Below are 12,362 nucleotides of genomic sequence, written 5' to 3'. Positions count from 1 at the left end.
TTTTAAAAGATTTTGTTTGTTTATTTTGACAGAGATACAGAGAGGGAGAGAACATAAGCAAGGGGCGTGGGCTCCCCACAGAGCAGGAAGCCAGACGTGGGCTCGATCCCAGGACCCTGGGACCATGACCTGAGCTGACGGCAGATACTTCATGACGGAGCCACCCAGGTGCCCCTGGGCTGTACATTTTTTGGCTTTTGTCAAACACATGACAACATGTATTTACCATTACAGAATCATACAAAATAGTTTTGCTGGCCTCATATACCCCAATCTTTATAGCAGCAATGTCCACAGTAGCCAAAATATGGAAAAAGCCCAGATGTCCATCAACAGATGAATGGAAAAAGAAGACAATATATACATACAAGGGAATGTTACTCAGCCATCAAAAAGAATGAAATCTTGCCATTTGCAATGACATGGATGGAACAAGAGGGTGTTATGCCAAGTGAAATCAGTCAGAGGACAAATACCATATGACTTCACTCACATGTGGAATTTAAGAAACAAAACAGATGAGGGGCGCCTGGGTGGCTCAGTGGTTTAGCCTCTGCCTTCGGCTCAGGTCATGATCTCAGGGTCCTGGGATAGAGCCCCGCATCAGGCTCTCTGCTCAGCAGTGAGCCTGCTTCCTCCTCTCTCTGCCTGCCTCTCTGCCTACTTGTGATCTCTCTCTCTCTGTCAAATAAATAAATAAAATCTTAAAAAAAAAAAAAGAAAGAAAGAAAGAAAAAGAAACAAAACAGATGAATATAGGGGAAGGGAAAGAAAAATAAGATAAAAACAGAGGGAGGCAAGCCATGAGACTTAACCATAAGTAACAAACTGAGGGTTGCTGGAGGGGGGCTGGGGCGATGGGATAATTGGGGGATGGGCATTAAGGAGGGCACTTGATGTAATGAGCACTGGGTGTGATATGCAACTGATGAATCACTAAATTCTACCCCTGAAACTAACAACACATTATATGTTAACTGACTTGAATTTAAATTAAAAAAATACTTTGGGGGCACCTGGGTGACTCAGTCCGTTAAGCATCTGCCTTTGGCTCAGGTCATGATCCCAGGCCCCTGGGATTGAGTCCGAGGTTGGTTCCCTGCTGAGCAGGGAGCCTGCTTCTCCTTCTCCCTCTGCCTGCCACTCGCCCTGCTTGTGCTCTCTCTCTCTCTCTCAAATAAACAAATAAATAAATAAAGCTTTAAAAAAGTTTTTTTCACAATAGTTTTGCTGTCCTAAAAATTCCCAGGGTTCCATCTGATCATCCCTTCATGCTCCTGAGCCCCTGGCATCCTTGCTTCTGTCTCCATAGTTTTTAGCCATTCTAACAGGTGTGTGTCCCACTGTTTTCATTTGCGATTCTGCAGCGACATTTGATAGGAAGTATCTTTTCATGTGCGTACTTGCCATCAGAATATCTTTTTGGTGAGGTGTCTCTTCAGATTGTTTGCCCATTTTTTTTTAAAAGATTTTATTTATTTATTTGACAGAGAGAAATCACAAGTAGACGGAGAGGCAGGCAGAGAGAGAGAGAGAGGGAAACAGTCTCCCTGCTGAGCAGAGAGCCCGATGCGGGACTCGATCCCAGGACCCTGAGATCATGACCTGAGCTGAAGGCAGCGGCTTAACCCACTGAGCCACCCAGGCGCACTGTTTGCCCATTTTTAAACTGGGTTGTTCTCTTACTCTTGAGTTTTAAGAGGTCTTTGTATATTTTGGATACCAGTCTTTTATTCTATATGTATTTTGCAAATATTTTCTCCGAGTTTGTGGCTTGTCTTTTCATTCTCTTAACAGAACAGAGCAGTCATTTTTAATTTTAATGAAGTCCAAAATATCAGTTTCTTTTTTCTTTCATGGATCATGGTGTTGGTATCATATCCAAGAAGTCATCACCAAATCCAAAGTCACCTAGATTTTCTCCTATGTTATCTTCTAGGAGCATTTTTTTTTCAGCATTTCCCTCCAAACCTTATTCCCCCCCCAAGCTAATTTTAAGACATTTAAAGTGTACAGGGGCACCTGGATGGCTCAGTCCATTAAGCAGGCAACTCTTGATTTCAGCTCAGGTCATGATCTCAGGGTTGTGAAATCTGGTCCCCCACCAGGTTCTGCACTCAGAGTGCAGTCAGCTTGGGATTCTCTGTTCCTTCTCCAGCTGACCCTCTCGCAGCTCTCATGCATGTGCATGCTCTCTCTCTCCAAAAGAAATAAATATTTTTTTTAAAGTGTACACTGGGGTGATTTGCTATACATATACATTGTGAAAAGATTCCCCTCACCAAGTGAATCATCCATCACATATTGACCTTTTTAATTTTTTTGGTGAGAACATTTAAGTTCTACTGTCTCAGCAAATTACAAAGAAACAACATAGTGTTATTAACTAGAGTGACCATGTTGTACATTAGCTCCTCAGACCATATTCAACTCATTGCTGAGAGTTTGTACCCTTTGAACGACTTCTCCCTATTTCTCCCACCCCCAGCTCATGGCCACTACTTTTTCACTCTCTGTTTCTATGAGGTCAACTTTTTTGTTATGTCTTTTTTTTGTTGTTATGTCTTTTTCTAGATTCCTCATAGAAGAGAGGTATGAGGTATTTGTCTTTCTCTAGCATAATGACCTCCAGATTCATCCATGTTGTTCTAAATGATGGGATTTCCTTTTTTAAGGCCAAATAATATTCCATGGTACATACATACCACAACTTCTTTATCCATTCACCTGTCCACTGACTCTTAGATTGTTCCCATACTTTGCCTATTGTGAATTATGCTGCAATGAACATGGAAGTGCAAATATCTCTTTAAGGTAACAGTTTGGTTTCCTTTGGCTATACACCCAGAAGTGGGATTGTTGGATCATTTGGATACTTCTATTAATTTTTGGTTAAATATAAATTTTGGATAAAGAATTTTTAATTAACATATGGAGGAATCTCCATAATGTTTTCCATAGTGGTTGCATCAGTTTGCATTCGCACCAACAGTGCACAAGTGTTCCCTTTCCTCCACATCCTCGTCAGTGTTTATCTCTTGTCTTTTTTATTGTATTTATTTGACAGAGAGAAGCACAGAGAGAGAGAGAACACAAGCAGGGAGAGAGGGAGAGGGAGAAGCAGGCTTCCCGCTGAGCAGGGATCCCGATGTGGGACCCTGGGATCATGCCCAGAAGGCAGATGCTTAACGACTGAGCCACCCAGGCGCCCCTACCTCTTTTCTTTTTGATAATAGGCATCCTAACAGGTGTGAAGTGATAGCTCATTGTGGTTCTGATTTGCATTTCTCCAATGATGAGTGATGATGGCCATCTACATGTCTTCCTTTGGAAAATGTCTATTTGGGCCCTTTGCCCATTTTCAAATTCTTCTAGGAGTTTTATAGTTTCACACTTAGGTCTATGATATATGCTGAGGTAATTTTTTGTAAAAGATGTAAGGTCTGTGTCTAGATTTCATTTTTTTGCACGTGTATGCCCTGTTGTTCCAGACTGCTGTTGAACAGACTGTCATTTATACACTGAATTGCCTTTGCTCCTTTATCTTAACAAAAGGGTAAGACTTTTCAGCAATACATCCGGGTGTTCTTCTCATGTCAGTTCTTTTTGCTGATAAACTGACCACAGCTGTGTTTAAGGGAATTCCTCTGGAGTCAGAGACTTAGTTTTTTAATCTAAGCTCTTTCAGTTACAAGCTGTGAGACCATGGGTAAGTTACCTCTCTGTGCCTCAGCCTCCTCAAATATATGACTTTGATAATAATAGGATTGATAATAACATAGGGCTATAATGAGACAAATTAGATAATATATGTAAAATATCGGACATATACTAAGTGCTCAATAGATGTTAGCTGTTATTATGATAGTATTCTAAGTTTAACTTGCCTTCTGCCTTAGGAGCTCACCATCAAAATATATAAAGAAGAATATGCATATATTTTTCTTTAGTCTCTATATTCCCTTCTAATTTTTATAAAGCATGTACCATTTATGTTGTTGTCTTCAAAACCACACTTTCTGTAAACTCATTTTAGTGACAGAAAGCAGATCAGTGGTTGCTTTGTGGCCATAGATGGAGGAAAGCCCAAGGAAACTTTTGGGCATGACTGAAATTTTTTTTTATTGTAGTGTTGTTTTCATAGGTGTTTGCATCTGTCAAAACTTACTGAATTGCATACTTGAAATAGATGCTGTTGGGGTGTGTGGGTGGCTTAGTCAGTTAAGCTTTGGCCTTGGGCTCAGGTCACGCTCCCTGCTCAATGGAGAGTCTCCTCTGGGGAGAGGGAGTCTTCTCCCTCTGCCACTCCCCCCAACTTGGGCTCACTGTCTCAAATAAAGAAATAAAATCTTCATTAAATTTTCAAAAGAAATAGGTGCTGTTTATTGTACATAAACTATACCTCACTAAAGCTAAAGCATAACTTTTATTAAGAGACAAACCAGTAAATACAGAGGCTCTCTGGGTATTGATATCAAGGAATTGATATATTTATTGTACACACAAAAGTATTGCTGTTATTTTTGAATTTTTAAAAAGATTTTATTTATTTATTTGATGGAGAGAGACACGGTGAGAGAGGGAACACAAGCTGGAGAAGGGCGAGAGGGAGAAGCAGGCATTCCGGATCAGCAGAGAGCCAATGTGGGGCTCGATCCCAGGACCCTGGCTGGGATCATGATCTGAGCCGAAGGCAGATGCCCAATGAGTGAGCCATGCAGGGGCCCCTCTGTTACTTTGAATTTTTTAAAAAAGGAACTTGGGGTTCGTGGCTGCCTGGCTGGGCTCTGTCAGTAGAGCATGTGACTCTTGATCTCAGGGTTGTGAGTTTGAGCTCCACATGGAGCATAGAGATTACTTTTAAAACTCGAAGACCCTCAGGGACACCTGGGTGGCTCAGCGGGCTTAGCCTCAGTCTTCGGCTCATGTCATGATCTCAGGGTCCCGGGATCGAGCCCCACATCTGGCTCTCTGCTCAGTGGGGAGCCTGCTTCCCCCCCTCTCTCTGTATGCCTCTGTGCCTACTTGTGATCTGTCAAATAAATAAATAAAATCCTTAAAAAAAAACCTCTAATACCCACAAAAAAAATCCTCAGTAATAAATAAATAAACTGTTAAAAAAAGGGAACTCTTATATAAAGATCCATGTAGAAATATTTACTAATGACATGAGACGTGTGAAATATGCATCAAAATAATGAGGGATGGCACGGCTGGACGGGGGTATAGATGAAACACACTTGACCATGAGCTGATAATTATCAAAGCTGGGTGGTGTATACATGGGGGTTCATTTCACTGCTCTCTTTTCTTTTGTATGTCTTTGAAATTATCCATAATTTAAAAGTTAAAAAAAAAACCCACATATGCTGGGGGGGGGGGCACCTGGGTGGGACAGTCAGTTAAGCATCTGACTCTTAGTTTCAGCTCAGCTTGCAATCTCAGTGTCCCGAGATCCAGCCCCACATCAAACCCCACATCAGGCTCCATGCTCACAGTGGAGTTTGCTTAATTCTTTCTCTCCCTTTGCTCCTCCCCACCACACCCTCTCTCTCTAAAATAAATAATCTTTCTTTTTAAAAAAATCACACATGGTCGCGCCAGGATGGCTCATTCTGCTGGGCATCTGCCTTCCACTCAGGTCACAATCCCAGGTCCTGGGATCGAGCCCCTGCATCAGGCTCCCTGCTCAGCAGGGAATCTGTTTCCCCCTCTGCCTCTGTGCTTCACCCCACTCACATGCTTGTGTGCACATGTTCTCTCTCTCTCTCAAATAAATAAAATCTTTTTTAAAAAATCACCTATGTAGGAACTATTGACTTTAATTCAATTAATAAACGGACCAAGACTGAAAGCATTGCTAAGGTTACTGCACACCATTTTTAATTTTAATTTTTGGATAAAATTTTTGAGATAATTGTAGATTCATCCTGCATAGTTTCCCCCAAAAGTAACATCTTGCAAAACTAAAGTCTAATATTACAACCGGGATACTGGCATTGATATAATGCACTCGTCTTCATCAGACTTCCCCCAGATTTACTTGTATTCATTTGTGTGTATGGTTGCTTGCGTATTAATTACTATGCAATTTTATGACCTATGTAGGTTTGTATATCCACCACCACTGTCAGGATACAGAAAGTTCCAATACCACAGAATAAGGATTCCTCACTTTGTTCTTTTATAACCGCACTCACACTGTTTTTTTTTTTAATTTTATTTATTTATTTGACAGAGAGAGATCATAAGTAGGCCGAGAGGCAGGCAGAGAGAGAGGCAGGCAGAGAGAAAGGCAGGCAGAGAGAGGAAGGGAAGCAGCCTCCCCGCTGAGCAGAGAGCCTATGCGGGGATCCTGGGATCCCGGGATCATGACCTGAGCCAAAGGCAGAGGCCCAACCCACTGAGCCACCCAGGCGCCCCCGGCACTCACAATCTTGAATCTTAGCTCCCAACCCCCTAACCCCTGGCAACCAGTAATCCCTCCTTCATTTCTCAAGTTTTTGTCACTTCAAAAATGCTATATGAATGGAATCATAAAGTATGTAACCTTTGGGGTTTTTTTTCCCATGCAACATAATTCCCTAGGGATTCATCCAAGCTTTGTGTATCAATAGTTTCTTTTCTTTTCTTTTCTTGCTAAGTAGAATTCAGTGATGTACCATAGTTTAACATCTAGGCTGATTTCAGTTTTTGGCTATCACGAATAAAGCTGCCATGAACATTCATAGACACATTTTTCATCTAACATTTTGTTTTGCTACTAGTATAGTAATTTTCCCTTCTATTCATTAATCATAGAAGACTAGTAATTTTGCAAACTTTCAAAATAAAATCTGTTGGCTTAATCAGTCTATACTTTTGAAGCATGTGTAATTTCCCTTAAGTGAGACTATAAAGTATTTTCTCAGTAAGATAATGAATTTCACTGGCTTTTCTCCTAGCATATTTTGAAAAACAATTCTCAATAGGAATTTGTAAATGACCTTACAATTACAGATCTTTTGATGACTAAGATAGGTCTACATCAAAGCTGGTTTCCTCTTTGTAATAATCAAAGAGAACAATTTTGCCATGCCTCCTGAACCTCATAAATATGCATTAGGAGACAAATTTTCCAACTGATAACACCCATATGCCATCACTAAGGCCAGAGAACATGTTACAGGTTTGAAATTTGAGCCCTTAAGCCTTTCAGCATAAAGTATAATAATGATGCAATTTACATTTAGCCACAGATATACTGAAAATTTCCAATTTGCTTGGGAGTTCTATTTTCAAAAACCACTACTGGTCTTTTAAAAAGCAAAGCATGCTTTTGTCATGGTTATTTACCTGCCACCATCTCTTAGCTCTAAACTACCTCTTTTTTCCTCTTCTCTGTGTTGCCAGGGCTGGGATTCTACAAACTGCTTTTCCCAAATTCCCAAGCCCATTTCCTCCTTATTATGTTCTGTCAATGGAAGGTTCTGATGGCAGATTGAAAGTAAGAAGGGACCTCTGGTTGCCACCTTCAATCACCCCAAGGGTGAGGTATCTTGATGGACAATCCTACCTACCTGTAAGAAGTTTGGAGAAGAAAGAGGAACTCAACCAAAAGAAATTTAGCATGCTGTTTCCTCAAGAAGGAAGAATGGATTATAGCCAGCAATTATAACAAATTTTCACTACATTGAACTTCAGAAGCAGTCTTCTGTTGTAAATTACAATGCATTGTGTACTAAAACTTTGAATAAAAGAACAATGATCTTGGGGTGGAATGCTCAGAGCAATTTTTCTAAAAGAAGGTTCTATATGTGAAGCCTTGTTATCACTACTTATGGACTGGGACAGAGCAGGAGGAGTTTCCTATTCAATATTTTTCATTTGACAAATATTTATTTACTCCGCCCCAGTGATTCTAAGTCTAAGCCCCAGGGATTCTGGACTAGGTCATTTCCTTTATTCACTGTCACCAACGCAGAGCTCATGTTGCTTAACATTAACAACCAGCACAACGGGGTAAGTTGGCCTTTCAGAAATCCAGAGGGACACCCATGAAAGTTAAATATTAACACATATATAAGTATAAAACAATGACTTCACTTTACCTAATAAAATATCACAATACTAAATGAAAACAAAGTACAAGTTCAAGCAAGTACAGTGTTTTCTATTTTCCAATAATTTCCTTCAGCTCCCTCTAACACAAGTGCATTAAACAATATTTTAAGAGAAATGAATAAGAATTCTATTACATTAAGACAATTCATTTGTGTGCCATTCTTTGTTTTTTTTTTTCAAAAATGTGTGGGGTTTTTCTTCCCCTGCTTATAAGAGTAATGTTTGTCCACTGGAGAATTCTTTTAAATAGAGCAATGTATGAATAAGAAAATAACCATCAGGGGCGCCTGGGTGGCTCAGTGGGTTAAGCCGCTGCCTTCGGCTCAGGTTATGATCTCGGGGTCCTGGGATCGAGTCCCACATCGGGCTCTCTGCTCAGCAGGGAGCCTGCTTCCCTCTCTCTCTCTGCCTGCCTCTCCGACTACTTGTGATTTCTCTTTAAAAAAAAAAAAAAGAAAAGAAAAAAAGAAAAGAACCATCATTCATAATACCAGTAACCAAGAGACAATAGCTATTAATGTTTTCTGTACCTTCTTCCACTCCTAACAATTTGGATGAAAATCATTTGGTCAGAAACAAAATTGGTATTCTTTATGCTCCTTTTTGCCTGTGTAATTTTCAGATTTTTCTGTAATGAGCTTTGCTTTTGTGATAAAAAAAAAATAAAGGAATGTATAAAATAGAATGAATGTTTGTACAAACAAGGACTGTATAGAGTAGGAGCTCTCTATGTCTTGTTCATACCAACCAGGTACCTTCGGTTCCCAGAACAATGCATGGAACACAGTAGGTACTCCAAATTTTTTTTGAACAGCTGAGATTTTCACCAGAAACCAGTGAGCATTGCTTACAAACACAGAATGTCTGGGTATTATATCCCTCTCTCATTTCTTTTGGTAAACAGTTCATTCTATCACACAGAATCACTTTTGCTGTCTTGCTATATAAGACAGATTGAATTCAAATTCCAAGTCCAACACTCACTAGCTATGTAACCTTGGCAAGAAACCACCATTCTCTGCCTGAGCTTCCTCATGTGGTAAGCACCCGTCCTGGTACTGGGGATATAACAAAACAAAGATCCTGCAACTTATATTTTAGTGTAGCGAGAATAACCTATGAATAAACATTTTTCAGGTGGTGAAAAGCATCATGAGGGAAAAGATAATAGAGTAATAGTAATAGTAGAATGCAATTACCTGTGTGAGGGGGGCATGGGGTATGTTGGTATTTTTTTGAAAAAAATTTTATTTATTCATTTGAGAGAGATAGCAAGATTTAGCATGAGCAGCAGAGGGCGGGGAGGACAGAGAGATAAGTAGACTCCCCGCTGAGCAGGGAGCCTGGAGCACCTGCCCGCTGGCCTTGATCCCAGGCTCCCCAGATCATGACTGGAGCTGAAGTCAGACACTTAACTGATTGAACCACCTCGGCACCCTGGTATGTTGCTATTTTATAAAAGATGGTCAGGGACTGGCTAGAGGCTTCAAAAATATCCTAGTGCCTGTGTTTTTCAAACTTCAAGTTGTGACTAAGTGTGATCATAAAAGTGCAAGGGACAGGGTAATCTGTATATTTTTTAAATGAAATAAAATACCAGACTGCATCATACATATTAAAGGTCAGCATGGTTTGGTGTAACCTGTTTCAGTTTATAATACAAGTAAAACACAGTAGGCATGGAAAAAGTGGTGGCTAACAATATAGCAACTTCGATGTAAGCAGTCTTAGGGAAAGGTACCTAAACAGGGCCCCTCTCTGGTAAGAGAGCCCATACTTTAGGAATGCACCTGTTCATCCTTGCTCATTTAGCAGACTTAGCTTAGTGCAAGAGAGACAAAAACACAGAAAAGGTGGGAGAAAAAGGACCAGAGGTAAAAAGTTGGGGTGAAAAACAAAAACAAAACTGAACAGTTTAGCAAACTGAAGGAAAAGGTTATTTCCTTTTTGAGGCAAAAAAAAAAAAAAAAAAAAAAAAAAAAAAAAAAAAAAAAAAAACAAAACCTGACTGGAAAAACAAAAACAAAACTCAAAAAATTAGAAAAAAAGGATTAACAGATTCTCCTTAGGAACAACAACAACAACAAAAATCCAAAGCTAATAAAATATGTTGTACATGATACTTTTGGATTAAGTATATGATAGTGCCTGAGTATTCTCAGAAACTCCTGAAATATCTACTTCATACTTCTGCCTCTGACCCTCAGTGAGGTGGACAGAATAAACATTTTAAAGCCATAATGTCTGTGAAGATTTCTTTCAACTATTTACACATGTAATAGTTTTTGGAAATCATGCCTACTGATCAAAAGGGAAACTGGAAATTGGCAAGCCATCTCTTGCTGTGTACATGAGGACATTCCCACTGAAGCAAAGCCCTTAAGACAATTATTCTAGAACAAGTTGGACAAACTATAGAGTCCTCTGGCTAAATATAACCCACCACTTGCTTTTGTATGACTCGGAAGCTAAGAATGATTTTTCCATTTTAAAGTAATTGTAGGGCGCCTGGGTGGCTCAGTGGGTTAAGCCGCTGCCTTCGGCTCAGGTCATGATCTCAGGGTCCGGGGATCGAGTCCCGCATCGGGCTCTCTGCTCGGCAGGGAGCCTGCTTCCTCCTCTCTCTCTCTCTCTCTGCCTGCCTCTCTGCCTACTTGTGATCTCTCTCTCTGTCAAATAAATAAATAAAATCTTTAAAAAAATTTAAAAAAATAAATCTTAAAGTAATTGTAAAACAAATCAGAATATTTTATGGCACGTGATATTTATATGAAAATTCAGTGAAAATTTATACGAAATTTCCGTGTCTATAAACTTTTATTGGAATACAGCCAGGTTCGTCCATATTGTCTGGGGTTGCTTTCTCACGGTAAGGTGGCAGAGCTGAGTAGTTGCTCCCAACGCCTAAAATATTTACTCTGGCCCCTTTCAGAAAAACGTTTGCCAACCAGTGTTCTAGAATACAAGAACTGTGCTATTTAAACACCTTCCAACCCTTGTCCCTCTCTAGCCCAGGCCCTTTATGCCCAGCCCTGCCCCAGCTTTAGCCCCTAACAAGATTCCTGGGCCTGACATGAAGGCAGAGTGTTATAATAATGAATTGTACCCTATTGGAAAGTAGAGACACCAGACAGTAAATTTCTACATAAAGTAACATTACTGGTTCTGCCACCGACTACAGTAACGTGTGTGTTTGTTTCCCGATCAGAAAAGTGGGCATGACAGAGGCAACTGAACAATTTTGTCTGAGGATCACCACGGTCATTCTCATGAAAGCACTTGGAAAATACCAAAGCAGCGAACGTTCTGAATTGCTTTTGCAGGGAGAGTCCCTCTCCGAGTCTGGGTGTGCACTGAGGCTCCCTTTGCACGCAGGCATTTTGGCCACCTCCCCCCACCCGGTACCATCTCGCCCTTCGGGCCCTGCAGCCTCCTTTCTCTGCATTCCCACGCACTCCTCAGGGGCTACCAAATTCCAAGATAGAGCTGCGCTCAAGCAAGCCATCCCTGGTCAGTTTAGGGCAGCTCTCCCCAGCTTCGCCATCGTGGAGTGGGGTCGCCCCAGAACCCCTGCAGGTGACAAGAATGACTCAGCAGGGGCTCGGACTGGGGCAGAGACAAGAACGCTGGGGTAAGGACAAAATTCTCTGCAGTTCGAGAGGGCGCAAATCATTTTAAGGACCCAAATGTGCAAACAAACGAAAATGTAATTCAAGTCAGCTTTGAGCTGTCGGCGGCCTGTGCCAGTACAGGCCGCAGGTTTAGCCTAATAGGGAGGCCCGGCGGCTTCAGCAGCCAAAAGACGCCCGCGGCCTCTGTAAAAGGTTCCCTTCGCCTCCAACGAACCCCACCTCAGCTCGACCAGGCCCAAGGAAAAGCCAGTCGGCTGGAGGGAAACCTTCCAGGGTGCACAGAACTGCATGCCCATGATTACCGGGGAGACTTTGAGGGCACAGTAATCTCTCGAGACTAGAAACCATTTTCCTCCCTCGCTCTGAGATTTTGCTTGGCTAAGCGGCGGCAGTCTCCCTGCCCCCCTCCTACCCCACCGCCACAGCCGCTGCAAGCAGCCACGCCCCGCAGCCCCGGGGCTCGCGGGCCCCCGCGCAGCCCGCACGCCGCGCCCCCATCCGCCCCACCCCCGCGCGCCCCCATCCGCCCCCGCGCCCGGCCCTGGGAGCGCTGGGCGAGTCCTCGCGCCTGCGCCTCGCCAACTTCCTGCCGCGGAACGCCCCGCCCACCCCCAGAAGCCCGCCTCC

General features: G+C 41.9%; 2 long non-coding RNA genes across 2 annotated transcripts in view; one reads left to right on the top strand and one right to left on the bottom strand.

Moving 5' to 3' along the window:
* LOC116582154 overlaps positions 1 to 8,326 on the top strand; it is a 45,594-nt gene extending 37,268 nt beyond the window's left edge. Inside the window, exon 3 of the long non-coding RNA XR_004282393.1 lies at positions 7,393 to 8,326. This is a non-coding gene — a long non-coding RNA (uncharacterized LOC116582154). The remainder of the gene's footprint in view (positions 1 to 7,392) is intronic.
* The window catches only part of LOC116582155, a 45,995-nt gene that overhangs the window by 33,522 nt on the left and 111 nt on the right, over positions 1 to 12,362 (bottom strand). The gene's annotated exons all lie outside the window — the stretch shown is intronic.

Source organism: Mustela erminea, chromosome X, assembly GCF_009829155.1.
Source record: "Mustela erminea isolate mMusErm1 chromosome X, mMusErm1.Pri, whole genome shotgun sequence".
NCBI classification, from domain to species: Eukaryota; Metazoa; Chordata; class Mammalia; order Carnivora; family Mustelidae; genus Mustela; species Mustela erminea.
The sequence above is the reverse complement of the archived record's forward strand: the minus strand, read 5'-3'. Positions and strand labels throughout refer to the sequence as shown.